Source organism: Ahaetulla prasina, chromosome 1 (genome assembly GCF_028640845.1).
Source record: "Ahaetulla prasina isolate Xishuangbanna chromosome 1, ASM2864084v1, whole genome shotgun sequence".
Taxonomy (NCBI): Eukaryota; Metazoa; Chordata; class Lepidosauria; order Squamata; family Colubridae; genus Ahaetulla; species Ahaetulla prasina.
In genome coordinates this window covers 118788591-118807295 of record NC_080539.1, presented here as the reverse complement: position 1 = coordinate 118807295, position 18705 = coordinate 118788591, and the positions used below count along the sequence as shown (strand labels likewise).

Below are 18705 nucleotides of genomic sequence, written 5' to 3'. Positions count from 1 at the left end.
AGGAAGCCGACGTGTCACTGCGCAAGCGCCATCGCAACCATTGTGACGTCGCCGCGGCAAGGGGCGCTTCCGGGTCCTTGGCCGGTCCTGACTAGGATTGGCCGAGCCGACGGGTTCTCTCCCATCGCCCGATTGGCTGGGGGGGCAGGAGGGTCTGGCGGGAGAGTTCGAAAGAACGCCGAAGCAGGTGTGAATGCTTTCAGGTGACGTCATAATAGTGGGTGGAGAAAGTCTGGGGTTGTTTTTTTTTAATTAAGTTTCCTTCCGAACCTGCAGCTTCCTTGTCACGAAGTGGTTTGCCTGTTTTCGAGATTCCACCCCTACCCCCCCAATCGAGCTCTATAACACCGGTATTCTTTGGAAATTTCTAGGTATTTTTGCCACTTACGAGGGTGAAAATGTTCTGCGATTTGGATCAGTTCTGGATCTGTTTTAATAACACATACGTATCATGATTTGTGTTGATTGCTTTTATTTAGTATCTTACGACTATCATTGAGTGTCGTATCTTATCATTTATGATTGTATGATCATGATTTATCACTTGTTGCTTGTATGTACTAAGATCTTATGCACCGGAGACAAATTCCTTCTGTGTCCAATCACAATTGTCCAATAAAGAATTCTACTTGCTGGAACCAGTTGTTTAGTGGTTTTCACAATGTGTCATTAAGAAAATACAAAGGCTGATTTCTCACAGTTGTACCTATTAGCTGACCCATTTTAGTCCCCATCAATCTCACAGATTACTTGATTGGGTTTACAGTATATATATATTAAGCTGTAAACATAATTTACTGGTTTACCAATCATTCTGGCTAGATTGTATAACGTATTAAGCCACAAACAAGCCCTGTTTTAACAATGTAATCTGAAAAATCTCCATTTCATCGTCTCCATTTTGTTCTTTTGATTCCAAAGAATGCTTGTTAAGACAAAGGGAGCTGCTGAGGAAACAAAGTTGAATATATCATGTTTCTAGGCCAGTCGAAAGACTGGAAATTGTGACTCTGTTTCTAAACTGTTATAGTTCCAAATTATTTGGGAGTGGATTATCTGTAATTTCCCAGCATCTGTTGGGTAGTTATGTAAAATATTAATAAATTGTGCTGGCAGTCTATTGAGATCAATCAATGAGTTCACTCTAATCACAATACAAATATGCCCTGGCATTTTTTTATTGCACTGTATCCCCATAAAATTGGCTTTATTTTGACCCCAGCCCTTCTGTGAGACAGGCTTAAATTCTTCTTAGCCAATCTGATTTTAAAATAACCTTCAGCAACGTCAAGACAACGGAAATCTGATGCACTTCATTTCACTTTTCTGTGAGTGTCAGGTGACAAGTAGGGAACAGGGTAAGACTAGCACCTATTGGACACTTCAGCCTAGTGTTGGCATGCCCCTTTCCTGTAGTTCTAGCCATCCTTTTTTCCTCCAGGAGAAAACAGCAGGATACAGCTGAACTTTGTTTGTACCAGAAGTTCCTCAGCTACTCAAAGTAACATTATAAATCTAGAAATTCAGCTCTCTTAAAATCTAGGCTTTGAAAAAGTCATTTCTTACATTTGCAAGGCAGTTTTTTCTGTCCTCACCAGCGGCTTTGCAAACTTGTTTTATTTATTTATTTTTTATTTATTTATTTATTTTTGTCACACAGTATATATAAGTATAAGCATGAAATAATTATATAATACATATGAGTATGTAATAACTATATTAATTGGATATAACGAAGGAAAACAATAGGACAAGAAAGGTAGGCACGTTTGTGCTCTTATGCACGCCCCTTAGAGACCTCTTAGAAATGGGGTGAGGTCAATGGTAGATAGTTTTTGGTTGAAGTTTTTGGGATTTTGGGAAGAGACCACAGAGTCAGGTAGTGTATTCCAAGCATTAACAACTCTGTTTTTGACTATACAGGTGCTTTTTCAAGAGGCAACTGGATTTTCTTTGAAGGTGTTTTGCTTCTCATCCAAGAAGCTTTTTCAGCTCTGACAACTGTTTTGACTACAGTTCAGGATTCTTTGAAGCTTCAAGTTTGTTTCCAACCAATACCATAACTACTTCTTGTACAAAGTTAGAGTGAACACCGTTTTTTATTTGTTTGTAAAAATTGGAAGGTCCTGGTCTTGCTTTCTCACACTTAGCACCTTTAGTTTGTACTGCTTCATTAATTGTGTTAAAACTGTGGTTTGATGAACCTTGATTTACTGAATAAGCCACCACTGAAAGGATTTATACAATGTGCTATGTCACAGCCAAAACAACTATAGCATTGTTTAGCACAATGACTGAATCCATGTCTGTATGAAGAAGTGAAAGTGAAGAAGAGCACAATTTGCTTAGTATTTGTCATGGGGAAGGAAAACTGCATTATCTGTAACTAACATACAATCCCCAGGAGATTAACAAGGAATATGGAAATTTATTGGCTTTTTCCATAGCAAACTTAACTAAACAAATGAGGTATGCTTAGTATGTTGTGGAACTTGGAAGCATCTGAAAATGGGCAATTGACCAAGTCAACTAACTTCCAAAAACATTAAATTTAAGCCAAAACAGCATGTCATGGATAAGATTAAATTATTTAATTAAATTTAATTCTATCTGCTCAGTTGTACAATGGGAGCATCTGAACCCAATCATAATACATAATTAATCCTTCAGGGAAAAAAAGCTAGAATAGAGAACTGAAAAGCAATTCTCTTTGTTATCAACTCATTTTATGGCCTGGCAGTACAAAATTTGGCTGAGGTGGCCAAATAATATCTATTTGCCTGAAAAACTGGAAGAGGATGAAGACCCATGAAGCTTTGATAGTCTTATCTCAGGGACTTATAAGTAGATGGAAGAGTAGAACTCTATTTTCTGAGGTGTATCTTCTGACCACGCAGCTGTACTTTTCCACCCCGGGCCACCCAACGAAGTTGTCGAAGTGCTGTCCCGGTGCTTGGAAGCCGTACGGGTCTGGATGGGGAGAAACAGGCTCAAGCTCAATCCCTCCAAGACGGAGTGGCTGTGGATGCCGGCACCCCGGTACAGCCAGCTGCAACCACAGCTGACTGTTGGGGGCGAGTCATTGGCCCCAATGGAAAGGGTGCACAACTTGGGTGTTCTCCTGGATGGACGGCTGTCATTTGAAGACCACGTGACAGCCGTCTCCAGGAGAGCTTTTTACCAGGTTTGCTTGGTTCGCCAGTTACGCCCCTTCCTTGACCGGGATGCCTTATGCAGGTCACTCATGCTCTTGTCACCTCTCGCTTGGATTATTGCAATGCTCTCTATATGGGGCTCCCCTTGAAGTGCACTCGGAGGCTTCAGTTAGTTCAGAATGCAGCTGCGCAGGTGATAGAGGGAGCCGCATGAGGCTCCCATGTAACACCGTTCCTACGCAGACTGCACCGGCTGCCTGTGGTCTTTCGGGTGCACTTTAAGGTTTTGGTTACTACCTTTAAAGCGCTCCATGGCTTAGGGCCTGGGTACTTACGGGACCGCCTGCTGTTACCTCCCACCGACCCGTACGCTCGCACAGAGAGGGACTTCTCAGGGTGCCATCCGCCAAGCAATGTCAGCTGGCGGCCCCCAGGGGAAGATCCTTCTCTGTGGGGGCTCCTACCCTCTGGAACGAACTCCCCCCTAGTTTGCGTCAATTGCCTGACCTTCGTACCTTCTGCCGCAAGCTGAAAACGTATTTATTTATTCGAGCGGGACTGGCTTAAACTTTTTAAATTCTTAATTTTTAAATTTTAAATATTAATTTTAACTGGGGTTGTAATTTATATGAATTTTAAGGGTTTTTAGGTTTAAACATTTTAAATTTTGGCCAATTATATAATAAGTTTTTTGTTTTATATTGGCTGTACACCGCCCTGAGTCCTTAGGTATAAAAATCTAATAAATAAATAAAAATAAATAAATAAAAAATATTACCAGTAAGAATATATCAGTAAGAAATTGGATTAGGTTAAGGATGTTCTAGGACCAGAACCATTAGGAAGATCTATCCTTGGGATAATATCTACTTCTCTATGCTGGGGGCAGTGGAGGAGACATCTTCACATCTTTGCTATCTCTATCTTTTCCTCTCTTCAGAGCAGCATAGTGAACATAGGATTTTTTTGCTACATCTCCATTTTGGCAGCCGTGCTCTGAACTTAATTCTTATTCAATAATGTTCTTTTCAGATACTATTCCCAGAACTAAATATTACTTGAAGTGGGATCTGATCAATGTAGACTAGAGTGTAACAGTTATTTTCTGTGGTCTGGACTTCAGATTCCTGTTAATGCATCCTAAGATAGTATTTGCTTTTAATGGTTGCATTGCACTATTAGCTTGTGTTTTACTTGTGATTACTATAACACCTGTTTCATTCTCCATATACTCTATTTGTCTCTTTCCCCACCCACCCACCCCCACACACACACTTTTTTTTTTTGTCTTCCCAGATGTAGGAGTTTAGGTCTCTTTCTATTCAATTTCACCTTGGGTGTTTCAGTCCATTGTTCAAGACTGTCTGGATCTTTTCCAGCATTGTTATTGTCAGATTGTTATCAATCCCAGCTCAATGGAAGGCACATGAATCTAGGGTTGTCATGCATTAAGAGTTAGGGTAAAATGTTTGTTAAGAGAAGCATTATTGCAGGAGAAATCTGTTGTGATGGCTTGGTTAGAAGGATTTAGGGCCAAATTAGGTTGAATCTTTCTTTCACCTCCTTCCAGTGGTGGGTTTCAAAAAAATTTACTACCGGTTCTGTGGGTGTGGCTTGGTGGGCATGGCTTGGTGGACATGGCAGGGAAAGGATACTGTAAAATCTCCATTCCCACCCCACTCCAGGGGAAGGTTACTCCAAATTCAGCTAGGACTCGGGAGGCAGAAAATAGATGGGGGTGGGGCCAGTCAGAATTTTTACTACCGGTTCTACGAACTATTCAAAATTTCCGCTACCGGTTCTCCAGAACTGGTCAGAACTTGCTGAAAGCCATCTCTGCCTCCTTCTCTAATATTTGCTTTCTTCCACATATTGCAGGTGGCCCGAGAAGGAACTATACTGCTTATATACTGCTTATAAATTCCCAATGAGTGTAGTGAAAAGAGGGCATTTTTTTAGGGACCATACTGTACATTGACTAAAGCAGAAGTATTTTGACTAATTGCCCAGCATCAGTCTTGCTTCTGTAGTTCAGATTTTCAGAAACTGCTTGTGATCAGCAGATGGCAGCCTAACTTCACTCTTAATGCCATTGTTGTCAGCAAGGTCAAAGAAGTTTCCTTTCTCTAAATCAGCAATGAATGCCTTACTTACTTAAATGCTTATATTTCTCCAAAAAGAAATATTAGTTCTGTTTTATTTTATGTTTGAGTCTTTATGCAAATAGATCATCACATCAGTACACTCAGAATTGCCAAACTTCTTTCCATGATACACACACTTCATTCTCCTAGAAAAGGCTGTATTTCATATTTTCCTTTGACTTTTTTGCCATTTATATCCAAATACAATCATGACTGAATTTATTTATTTATTTATTTATTTATTTATTTATTCAATTTTTATACCGCCCTTCTCTCGAAGGACTCAGGGCGGTTTACAGCCAAAAATAAAAACAACATAGACGTAAACAAAATTAAAAACATATTAAAAAACTGATTCTAAAATTTGGCCAAACAAGATTAAAACTAATTTGTACAACATATTACAGTAAATAAAATATCTTTTTTGGTTTCTTGTTTGTGTACTGTAAGAAACCAAACCAGCTTCTTTGCTATACTAAGGCTTTAATTTTTCTATCTCTAAAAATGGACAATACATAGATTGTATTGAAAACCTTCTAATGGCATTATAGTTACAAAGGAATTGATGCTTGCAAGCATTTAGAGACATACTGTATAAATACCTCTTTTACAGATTCCTTTTTCCTTCTATAAATTGTTATGCTGCATCTGTAAAACTGCATGGAAAATATAAGAAAGCACCAATCAGAGTGATTAATAGCACTGGGGAATTAGCACCTGCCTTGTATATGGATTGTTATAGGGTTGCTATCGATGGTGGGTTTCTACTGGTTCGCAAACCAGTAATGGTGGGGGTGGGAGGTTCCGCCCACCCACCCGGATGTCATCACGGATGCTCTGCGCATGCGCAGAAGTGCTGCACGCAAGCGAAGCGAGTGAGCGCACGCACACACTCACAGTTCCAAACCGGTAGCGAAGCTAAGTGAAACCCACTACTGGTTGCTATATCTTCTCTAAAGGACTATAGACTAGAACTGGAAAATGAAGACACAACCAAGAAGAAAACAAGAACAACCCGCTTCCATGTTGCTGTCAAAAAAAAAAACCCTACATAGATGAGTATGAATTCATGAAGAACTTAATCCTTACTTAAACACACGAGTCTGACCGTTCCCAGTCTTTGCTCCACAGACAGGCTAAGATGAGTGCCAGAATTCCCAACTGAGAAAACTCCTGCCAGACTGAAAATTCTGCAGGCTGTCATTTCAAACTTTTGAGTTATGAGATTGAAGAAAGTTGTACTAGTAGACACTTGGTGTGTTCTATTGCCAAGAAATAGCCAGCTGCAGTTATGGGAGAGTTTTGAGTTGTTTAGAAAATAACTTAACAAAAGCTTCTGAAATGTGCTAAAGGATAAACGTGGTAAAGGGATACCTTACCAACTACAGCCAGCGAGATATTCTATTTTTAAAAATAATGAAAATAAACATACTACTACAAGTAAAATATTTGGAGGAGGGGGAATAAGTATGTTTATTTTAGGAATGCTTATGAGTTTTATATAATTTAAATAATTCCAAATTTTTATTGAGGCTTTCTCAAATTATATACAGTAATCAGTCAACATAATTGACTGTCAAATATGAGGCATATTTCTGAGGAAAAATACCAGTGGATTTACTAAGGAGAAAAGAATCACATTTCCCTTCCATTTAAGGCAGGGGTGTCCAAACTTGGCAACTATAAGACTTGTGGACTTCAACTCCCATAATTCCTCAGCCAGCTGCTGGCTGAGGAATTCTGGGAGTTGAAGTCCACAAGTCTTAAAGTTGCCAAGTTTGGACACCCCTGATCTAAAGATTAAAATTCCTCACATTACTGGCATGCATAGGGCATGTATGCACACACACTCTGTCTTGATATGCTACAAGTATATGTGATTTGGACAACAACATGTTGTGATAATAGCAAAATATGTTGACATACATGGTAGTCTCCATTGAGAAATCCTGACTTACATAGAATAGCATGAGTACACTTGGAGTAAAACTGGGCTTTGGTTATGCTTATCGCATATTGCTGAAATGTGCCAGTCCTTACTTGCACAGCCCTTACATTAAATGCAGCATGTCGGGGCACAAGCAGGGCCAAGAAATAATTAGAGAACAGACGGGAGATATAGAGTTACAAAACAAGTTAAGCCATAGGAAAAAGATCTCCCAACCATTAAGAGAAATACAGAGGTTTTGCTCACACCTGCAAAACATTTGTACTCAGTTACATGCTCCAATTATAGATGGGCCTTTTCCAGGGCTTGCTTGAAAGCTCTCCATTCGGGCATCTTGGAAGGCAGCTTCTAAGACAGTGGTAGTCAACCTGGTTCCCTCTGCCCACTAGTGGGTGTTCCAGCTTTCATGGTGGGCGGTAGGGGTTTTGCCCGATACTGAAGCACTTTCCTTTTTTTTAATTTAATTGACTTTTTAAAAAATTTTCATAGCATTATTTAAAAACATTTTCATTAGGTTTTCATAAAATTCCCCGTGACAATTTAAATTTCTGGAAATATACTATTTGTATCGCCCGCACATAAGTTTAGTTCACGTTGCATAAGTGAAACTAAATGGCGCTCTAGTGCGACCGCAAACAAAAGAGCCTCATCCCAGAATAGCTCGCGCATCTCCCCCCACACCACCCAGCTGTAACAGATAAGCAGAGCTGGTAGCCGGCGCCCCCCACAAACCCAATCCACGATGCGCAAGAGGTATGCGCAGACAATGATACATGGCACATTACTGTGGAACTGGTGGGCGGTTAGAAAATTTTACTACTAACAGATACAAAAGTGGGCGATAGGTATAAAAAGGTTGACTACTGCTGTTCTAAGACATCCCAGGGTTGCAAAGGCAGTACTCATGTAGGTCAAGTATCATTGAATCCATGGAATATGTTTTTTTTTTCCCTAGAGTGAGCCTTTTATACATTTTTTAAAAATCTTCCAAGTTGTACTGAAAAATTTAATGTACCATAAATTACAGCTGATAAAATCCTACAGTTGCCTAAGCTGCAGAAAATTTTTGCAACTTTGCAATCCATGTTGCAAAGTTGCAAATATTTTCTGCAGCTTAGGCAACTTTAGGATCACAGGTCAGAATGGCTATCTGCAGAGTTAACCTTGTTTATGTATGGAAGTAGTTGAGCCTTTTAATATTAGTTTATTTATTAGTATTTCTTATATCGGATCTGATGTTGGTTTTCTAGCCAATGACTTCAATAAAGTTTTGATTTGATCTGACATGGGCACAAACTAGGCCACACCTTTTCTATCTTAGTAAGCAAAACATTTAGTACCTATGTAGTAAATAGTAAAACATTGTGAAAGCCATGCTGGGCAATAGAAGCCAGTATTCACAATATCATCTGGTAAAAACTATGGCATATACCAAATTGTGATCTGGAATGTAAAGGAATAAATGTTGATACGCATGAATTAATTAATGGGTTTTATTTTTTAGAAAAATAAGTGTGTTATATACCTGTGAAACTAAAAAAATGGACTCAGGTATAATAGATCTAAATGAAGTTGGGCAGATCTTATACAGTGGACTTGATCAACACATGCAGGGAAATGAAGATGTAGGATTAATTATGTCTGAAAGACTGAGTTGTATCTCAGAAAGTATGAAACGTATCTTAGCAGCATATAGTAATATAGGGATGGGCCTATGTGCCAGCTCCTTGGGATGTAATATATTATTTGACAATTAACCTAGAAGTTAAATAATAAGGAGGCAAGGCTAATTTCATTGCAATAAGGATAGGATCAGTAAGAGTTCAATTAGCGTTACATTTAATCTGCATGAAGTAACCCTTGTGTAGTAGCATGTGGTGTCAGAATAAGTAAGTAAATGTTAACCAAGATGGTTATGTCTTTCAGGATTGAAGCTGTTCCACAAAAATTTGTATCTTCAAAAGAAGTTTTAAATATGAAACAGTCAGAAAAAATGTGAAACGATCTGGAAGAAAAGTAGAACACTGTGAGAAAGGATACAAGCATTAGAAAATAGATTAATCTCCTAAAAGAATGAATGGAAGGTTGACATAAGATAAGAAGGTGTTTTCAAACAGGTGGAAAAAATAAAGTAATGTTATAGAGCAGGGGTCTCCAACCTTGGCAACGTTAAGCCTGGAGGACTTCAACTCCCAGAATTCCCCAGCCAGCTTTGCTGGCTGGGGGATTCTGAGAGTTGAAGTCCTCCAGGCTTAACGTTGCCAAGGTTGGAGACCCCTGTTATGGAGCAGTGGTTCTCAACCTTTTCTTCATCACAGAGCCCCTTTAAATACCTTTTGTGGCCACGGAACATGGTCAGAGCTCCCCAAGACTTAACTCAAGATTTAAATCATAACATTTTTTCAAGCCTTCAGGGACCCATTGTGACAACATCACAACCCCTAGGGGTCCATGGACCAAAGGTTGAGAACCACTGTTATAGAATGCCAGACAAATGGGTGGAATTATGAAAACCTGAAATAGAAGGCTTCATAACTGATAACTTGAAAAGGTCTATGGATGACAAATATAGATATATTCATTGAGGATGAAACATACTAGTAGTACATAATAGAGAGAAATGTAGTCAAAGAGCATGGAAGAATTAAAAGAGGTGGAAAAACACATAATAATGGAAATCAAATGTTGTTGGGAAAGTCAGGTGAAGTGGGCTAAAAAAGGAACCTCCAGCAAAGTGAATGGGATCAAAAATAAGGGTGATAAATATTTTGGGAGGGGGGGAAAATGAGACAATGCTAAATAGTTTTAGAGTTTGTATGGGCCTTCTAGTGATATATTGAAGAATGGAATTGAAGCAAACTCTGGAAAGATTAGTACCCAAGAAAAATGTCTAAAGAAGAAGACATAAATGTTGTAAAACATAAAAAAAAAACCTGTAAGGTTTCAGATGTAGCTGGTGCATCTGGATCAATTCAAATATGGATGTAGTTTGCTTAGAATAGAATAGAATAGAATAGAATAGAATAGAATAGAATAGAATAGAATAGAATAGAATAGAATAGAATTTTATTGGCCAAGTGTGATTGGACACACAAGGAATTTGTCTTGGTGCATATGCTCTCAGTGTACATAAAAGAAAAGATAAGTTCATCAAGGTACAACATTTACAACACAAATGATGGTCAATATATCAATATAAATCATAAGGATTGCCAGCAACAAGTTACAGTCATACAGTCATAAGTGGAAAGAGATTGGTGATGAGAACTATGAAACGATTAATAGTAGTGCAGATTCAGTAAATAGTCTGACAGTGTTGAGGGAATTATTTATTTAGCAGAGTGATGGCCTTCGGGAAAAAACTGTTCTTGTGTCTAGTTGTTCTGGTGTGCAGTGCTCTATAGCGTCGTTTTGAGGGTAGGAGTTGAAACAGTTTATGTCCAGGATGCGAGGGATCTGCAAATATTTTCACGGCCCTCTTCTTGATTCGTGCAGTATACAGGTCCTCAATGGAAGGCAAGTTGGTAGCCATTATTTTTTCTGCAGTTCTAATTATCCTCTGAAGTCTGTGTTTTTCTTGTTGGGTTGCAGAACCGAACCAGACAGTTATAGAGGTGCAAATGACAGACTCAATAATTCCTCTGTAGAATTGGATCAGCAGCTCTTTGGGCAGTTTGAGCTTACTGAGTTGTCGCAGAAAGAACATTCTTTGTTGTCCTTTTTTAATGATGTTTTTGATGTTAGCTGTCCATTTGAGATCTTGCGATATGATGGAGTGATTGTGTGACTTGTTAAATATGTATGGAGGCTGCATCTGTGCGTCAGGACTGAAAGAAAGCTATTGTTCTCTATACAAATAGAAAGAGGAACACAACAATTCTAGGGATGGGAGTTAGTTTGCTAAACATACCTGGGAGCTTGTTTGGCAGAATGTTGTTCAAAATGGTACAAAGTGTGAGAATGAGTAAAATTTCAGAAATGCAATGTTTATTGTGCAGAGGATGTACAAACTAGGTTTTGTTCTGCAGAAGGTAATTTATGAATGTGAGGCTGTGTATTTGTATAGTTGACGATTGGTTGTTGAATGCAATGAGCAATATGTAAGTAAATCATGCATGATAATAAATGGAATGCCTTACATATGAGTCAATACTGAGCGGGATATAAGACACGAATACGTGATTTTCTTTGGTTGGTTAACGTATTTATGTATAAATGTATAAAGGGTGCTTTTGATTATGTTTGTTGTGCATTGTTTACATAGCACAGCAAGTCAAGAGGATGCAAAAATAATAACATGCATACAGCAACATCATATTGCAAACTTCACATTGTTGTACCAAGGCTGAACTGAATTAGCTAATTCAGTGGATTTGTGTCATAACATAATGACTTTTGGTTTTTGTCATTTGCCTCCCTGAGGAGGCTTATGGTTGTTTAAGAAAATACATTTATATGCATATGATGCTGTGTTGTAGACTGAGGACTTGGATTATTTTCAGCAAATGTTAGATAGATTGTATGTTGCAACATGGAGCATGGCTCTGAAAGTATCAAATACTACTGGTTATTTGACAAAGAAAATGAAATGAACGATTGCAAGCTATAACCAAATAGGGGGGAAAAAGTAGTAAAAAACTGTAAAATATTTACTAAAAGGGGAAACATGTTTGGAGAAATTTTAAGACATACAAGTGCAAAATGAGAGTAGCATCAGAGGTGGGTTTCAGCAGGTTCTGACCAATTCTGGAGAACCGGGAGCGGAAATTTTGAGTAGTTCAGAGAACCGGTAAATACCTCTGACTGGCCCTACCCCCATCTATTCTCTGCCTCCCGAGTCCCAGCTGATCGGGAGGAAATGGGGATTTTGCAGTAACCTTCCCCTGGAGTGTGGTGGGAATGGAGATTTTACAGTATCCTTCCCCTGCCACTCCCGCCATTCCACACCCACCAAGCCATGTCACGCCCACCAAGCCACACCCACAGAATCAGTAGTACAAAAATTTTGAAACCCACCACTGAATAGCATGGATATATTTATTATAAGGAGTGAATGTTGAAAGAAGTAAAAATTAGTATGTATAGAATTGTGTTTTTGCCCATTCCATTTCATGTAAGTGAGAGTTGGGTATATCAAGAGGGCAAAAAGCTAAGATAAATATAGTTGGAATGAGTTACTTTTTTAGCTTGCATGTGATAAATTTTAAAAAAATTAATTTTTGTAGCCTATCTTGACATAGGGCTACTCTAGGCAGCTAAAATGAATGAGTGCTGAATTAATGCAGATTTAATACAAAAGAGAGTGACTGGTATAAAAAGTGCATTGGTGTGGTTTTGTCACATAGAAAGAATGGATGAGCGATTTGCAAAAGGGATGAAGGAAGAGTCAGCGAATCAAGGATAATTGAGGAGCTAATGAGATTCTCCAAAGAGAAGGGTGAGACATTTTGGAACCAAAAAATTAATATATGGGGAGATGTATGGATCTGATAGAAGCAACTTATGGAGATGTTGAGGGTATGGTATTGGTAGAAATTAGATTGAGTTATACAGTACTGTATTTTCTTCTCCATATCTCATGGCGTTAACTGGACAGGGGGACCCTTACTAATTCTTTCCCTGCAGCATTTTGCACAGTGTTGGTGATGCAAAAAAAGGAAGAGTGTAGTGGCAGTATGTGTTTGTGTGCATTGTATAGCTGAGTCATAAAGACCTGAATTTTAAAAAGTATGTGTATCAAATATGGTTAACAAAGCCTTTAATCTGAAGTACATTAGAGAACAATTTTGCTATAATTTTAATAGAATCTTCAGATTAGGGAGCTGAACTGTTACAGTATGATAACAATACCAACTTCTTCATTGATAATAAGCTAAACTGACTCCTAAAAGGAAATCTGATTATAGGATTCCTCTAATGAATAAAATGCTTTGTTTCTGGGTAAAACATATGCTTTGGATATATTGTTAGAGGAAAAAGAAATCCCCCACCAAGGAAACATGTGCTGCTGAAGAAAAGAGCTTATTATTATACCTGTGAGAGGTCAAAGTCTGCGGGCCTCTAGCTTATGGTATTATGGCAGATTACAAGAACATTCTGTTGTATTAGTCAGAATGTTTCCAGACATCAAGAGCAGGAAGCTGTGCACTAACAAATGAGCCTTGCTTTGACTTTTCCCCCTTTAGGTCTTGTGATAGGTCAGCTGTTGATGGCATCCTCCTGCCCATTCACAAGATCACATGGCAGAACCTCTTTCAATGAGCAGCTGAGGGCTTTGAGATGAAGAATCATCTTTCTCAGCTGAAGAGTCTCTTTTGTGACAGGGCAAGCTTTTGCTAGACTGAAACCACAGGCGCCCATCATTGGCTCTAAGGTAAAAGGAAGGAGAAATCATGCCAGATGACTTTCTTTGGGAAACAAAATATTCCAGCAAGAGAAACATGAGAATGAAACACAACAATAAAATCAGACATGACAGAGAAGAGAGAGAAAATAAAACAGGATACACCTCCCATTGCATGATGAGTGGCATGTGTTTGGCATTAAGTGAGAGCCACTGTGAAGCTTGGGTTACGCATCGCATTAAGCCATAATATGTTTGATTTTAGTTTAGGTTTGTTGGAAGAACTATCCATCTGGTTCAGTTCCAAGCCGGGAGAAAGACGCTGGAAACATGGAGGCTGATTGGAAAGATGGTTTAGTGGTGAAGCAAAACCACCAAGCACGTGTGATTCTGGGTAGCTGACCACATGGAGTTGGGGGGGTTATACCTTCTCTTGGGCTTTGCACTTGAACTTCCTTTTTCCTGTGCAAGAACATGTATTTTATTGGCTGTTGTGGGTGTCATACCTCTATAGGTTGTCTGAGCTCTCAGGTTTGGTTGAAGTTTGGACTCTAATGGAATATCATTAGGAGATTGTGCAATGTAGTGAGCTTTGCTGTTAGTGGGTTAATCCTATTATGTCCTGGAGGGTCATGTCATAATCCCATCACCCTGGATCTGACAGCCTTTTGTCTTTAGATAGACTGGCCCAATCCTGCTGGGGCTATTAAGAAAGATTTGGGAGCTGTTTTTTGTCTTTAAAAACATATTTCTCCTTTAGGGAAATATAATAGTCTGCCTTTTTAATATTTCTCAAAATATTTAATTCTTCTGGAAGAGGGTGGCTTCCCATAGGTTAGAAGTGCCCATCCACTGAGATCTGTAAACTCTGCTTAGACATATTTATAGCTTAATATGGTAAACTGTGATTAAGAAAATCAAGGAACTAACATAATTTCTGAACCCACATAATTAACTCAAAATGCTTGTGCGGCTGTCACTGCTTCTCTGTACTGAATATTGGACTATCAGAACAACTATAGATGGCAGCAGAGAGTGAGTTTTCTGTATCCCTTTGCTGCCATCCATTTTTTTTCTTTGTAACTCAATTCTCTTGCTATCTTAGATTGAAATTCATATTGAGTATAGGTTTTAAACTGCTGCTGGAAGATCAACATAATGAACTTTTCTTTATGCCTCCAAATGCTGGCTTCCCTTCCGTTCCCAGACTGGAGACATACAGCTATGCCGATTGGGGAAGATGAGATTTGTACTTTATGTTGGCACCGTGCTAAGAAAATGTCATTTAAGGTGACATAATTTGTAGAAATTAATGCATAAAATCCTATTAGCTGCAAATAAAGTCCCAGAATAACCTTTAGATCTACTCATTTCTATAGGATATTTGTCTTCAGGATGCATATTCTTAAAAACTGCATGCAACTTTGCTTTTAAATATTCTTAAGTACTGCATAGCTGAGATATTTTTTCTTAACCTTTGTAATGGGACATTCGTAGTGAAATACACAGATTGATATAGATTGCAAATTACTTGACAGCTGATTCCAATAACAGCTCAAGGTAATAATTTTTCTAGTCCATGCCCTGCATTACGTTTTTGAACTACGTGAATTTGAAGCAATTTACCCCCAACTGTTAGGACAGTTAGATCCAGAGGACCTTCCCTTGCTTTGGCGTGTTTTTCTTTGAAAGAAGATCATCAAAAATATAAAGCATTTGCAATCTTCCAAGGTTTATGATTCTACAGATTTGTCATAGCTTGTTGTGGTCCACCAGCAGCCTGCGGAGCTGGCAATGGAGTCAGACAGCGATGAGGCTGAGGAAGAACATGGGCCAGTCCTGGAGACTGGGGAAGGCCTGGATGAGGGCTCTGTTTCAGAGGCAGATGTGGGGCCAGGGCCAACTGGAAGTGATGTGCGGACTCCGGAGCCTCCAGAGGCTGACAGTAGTGAGGCAGAGGAACAGGAGGAGCCTGTTCCTAATGCACACATTAGAAGAGCTGCCAGAAGGCAAGAGCAGCTAAAGCAAAGAGGATGACTCAGGAGTAGGGCCAAGAGATGATTGGCCCCTCCCATAAGGCTTAAAAGACCAGCAACGGCGTTTGGGCTCTTTCCTGGAAAACAACATTGATAGTTTTGTCTTGTTGCATTTGTTTCGTACTGGCATCTTCTGAACTTTTGCCAAGAAAGGCCTTTGGCATTGTGAAAAATAACTTGCCCTCCTCATCTTGCTCCTTTCCACATGCTGAACTCAGATCTGGAGTGTGCGGTAGAAGAGAAAAGCACTTGCTGTTTCAGATATTCCCTACAGAATTGAAAGAGCTCAGATAGATCAAATAATGAAAGAAATAGTTTCATCAAGTATCTACAGGTAGTCCTCAACTTATGACTGGTTGCTTAGCAACTGCTCAAAGTTGCAACGGAAAACTACTTACGACCTGGTTTCAAAGTTACATTCACTGCAGCATTCCTGTGGTCATTTGCCCTTAGGACTGACTGCAGGAATGCTACAGCACCACCAACCCAACTTATCTTCCCCCACAACCCATCCCACCAGCTCCCCACAAGTCTTGGGCCTGCTTCCCACCCCACCAGATCCTGCAGGTACCCCTACCCAGCCCCCCCCAACCCCCAGTGTGCACTTACCTTTTAAAGATCTCTGGAGAGCTTCGGACATTGCATTAGGGAAGAAAGACTGCCCCTCCGTCCCTTGGCATCCCTAGGCCACGTGGTTGCATCCCAGAAAATGGTACCATTTACAAAGGACCAGCTATAACTTACAATTTTGCCGCTACAACGGACTCTTTATGAGTTTTTCTGGATCCACTAATTCTTTCATATCCATAGTCTTTAACTTTAACAAAACTGCTCACTGTAATATGGTATGTGGAAGCAGTATGAGTTTCTGGCAAGGAAATGGATGATTCTTGGAACAGGAAAACTATACATTTTATAAAACAGTATGTGTTTTGTGACTTAACTGTGTTTTATTCAGGTGTTTTATTCTGCAGATGAAGAGAAAGAAGCATTCAAGGAAATGAGAAGAGTAATTCTGGGCAGATTGAAAATCATCAATTTTCTCAAGAAGAGTCGAGTTCAGGTGCGAGGAATTCAGTTAGCAGAGGACTCGGAGCCGTACAATAGAATAGGCGTGAATCTCTTCGTGCTTTGTTTGTGACCATCACCTCCCCAAACTTTATTTGTGAGTATTAAGTGGGCAGGGAGGAAACTATGTGCCAGGGAACAGCCATATACAATCAACCCTTTGAGAACAAACTATACTTATGGGATAAAAGTGGGGAGAATAGATAACCCCTTCTCCTTTCCAGACAAAATCTTTTCCCCTCTGAAAATATGCCTGACAATGATTGCTTTGTAAAGATAGTCTATTCTTTTGAAGGTATAAACAAAGATAATTTTGTGAGGAGGAAATCTATAGGTAAGATTCCACCTTCTCTGATTCAAATCCTTTCCATGTTGGGGATGCAGCTTAGTTTGCTACCCAGTTTTTTGCACAGAGCTATTTCTAAATTAGCACTGTATTTACTGTGTTGATATAAACCTCTCCTTACATTTGAAAAGCTAATTAAGATCTAAGGTTCAGTTCATTGACAGCAATATTGTAGCACCTGATCATAATAATGGCACCGTTTGGTCCTATAACACTTCTTATTCTCAGCCCGTGACTTTTTATGTGTTTCCGAGAAAAGGCATTGAAAAAAAGTCATTGATATCATTTCATTCCTTGGTAGATGAGAGCAAAAGGTTTTCTTTATATTTAATCTCTTCCATGCTTTGCATTGCCTGGAATAAAGCATTTTTAAAAATAACTCTGCAGGTGTTCAAGCATAATGCTTTGAGAAACAAATAATTGTTATGTACCATCATATAAGTTTATTCCCCCTGTAGCACTCTAGTGTTTTTGCCTGAGTTGCCCATAATCTATTTAGATTCCTGTTATGAAGTTACATGATTATTGAGCAGGGATGTGTCCAACCTTGGCAACTTTAAGACCTGTGGACTTCAACTCCCAGAATTACCCAGCTGGTTGAGGAATTCTGGGAGTTGAAGTCCACAGGTCTTAACGTGGCACTAAATTCAGGAATTCTCTTGATATTGCCCAAGACCTTGTTAATTCTGAGATGTGAAACCTATAAAAGTGTAACTATTCTGCCCAAACAAGAGAACTAGAAGCTAAACTTCCTTGTTTCTTAAAGATAGGGAGCATATTTCAGTCAGTCTGACATCTACAGAGCAAAATGCCCCAAATATTGTATGGTGATATCCTTGCAGCTCAGCCTTCCTATGTGTCCAGTGCAAGGGGAGATTGATTCTGAAGAACTCCTGAAGGGATGGTTCTGCTCCTGTAGATGAAAAAGCAAAAGAGGCTCTTTTGGGACTTCATCAGCAACTACTACACAAATTCAAGAGTAGTTCACCTATCTAAAAAGCCAATGCAAAGTGTTTGGTGAGAGTATATGTGGAGAGAGAGGGAGGGAGGAGGGGAGGGGGAGGGAGAGAGGGAGGGAGAGGGGGAGGGAGAGAGAGAGAACACAGTAAGGCTGAAGAAAAATGATATATTTTCTGTCTGTCTCCTTGAATAGCAGGGCCTCGTTCAGTGGAATGATGAGTGAAAATAATATTGGGAACTAGCCATAAACTTTGGAAAGCTGGGATGTATTGATGTTTTCTGCAGCCCAAAGTTGAAAACAATATTAAGTCAGGCAAAGACATTGCTTTTGCATTATTTTTGAAGTAAGCACAGAAACAGGCAGAATGTACAGTATATGCTTCCAATTAAAAATGTATGTATAGTTAACTGTTCAATACAGAAGCCTGTTTAAAATGTTTGCAGTAGCACACATCTATGAATACTGGTGAATCAGTCACACTGAGTTACTCAATATGCAAGCACTGCAACAAAAAGCTGCAATAAGGCCTTTTTTATTTTTATTAGTTCATACACACTTAAGTTGGAGTAATGAATGGTGAAGCCCCTGCATATCACCTGCGTTTAAGTCTCATCCAAAGCTCAATTTTCATAAGACGAATGTCATAACTGATTTGCAACTCAAATTCTTTTTGATGAGCTTGAAGAAAGATTTCAAAGGTTGAG

The 18705-nt window shown here is 39.2% G+C and overlaps 1 long non-coding RNA gene across 2 annotated transcripts; it reads left to right on the top strand.

Moving 5' to 3' along the window:
- Positions 1 to 6: 6 nt before the first annotated feature.
- LOC131193879 (uncharacterized) lies at positions 7 to 18074 on the top strand. 2 transcript variants are annotated; one of them, XR_009154043.1, is made up of 3 exons: positions 7 to 187; positions 13433 to 16791; positions 17807 to 18074. It is a non-coding gene; the product is annotated as an uncharacterized LOC131193879 (long non-coding RNA). The 2 variants fall into 2 exon arrangements; XR_009154044.1 differs by having other exon boundaries at positions 7 to 203.
- The last annotated feature ends 631 nt before the right edge of the window (positions 18075 to 18705 follow it).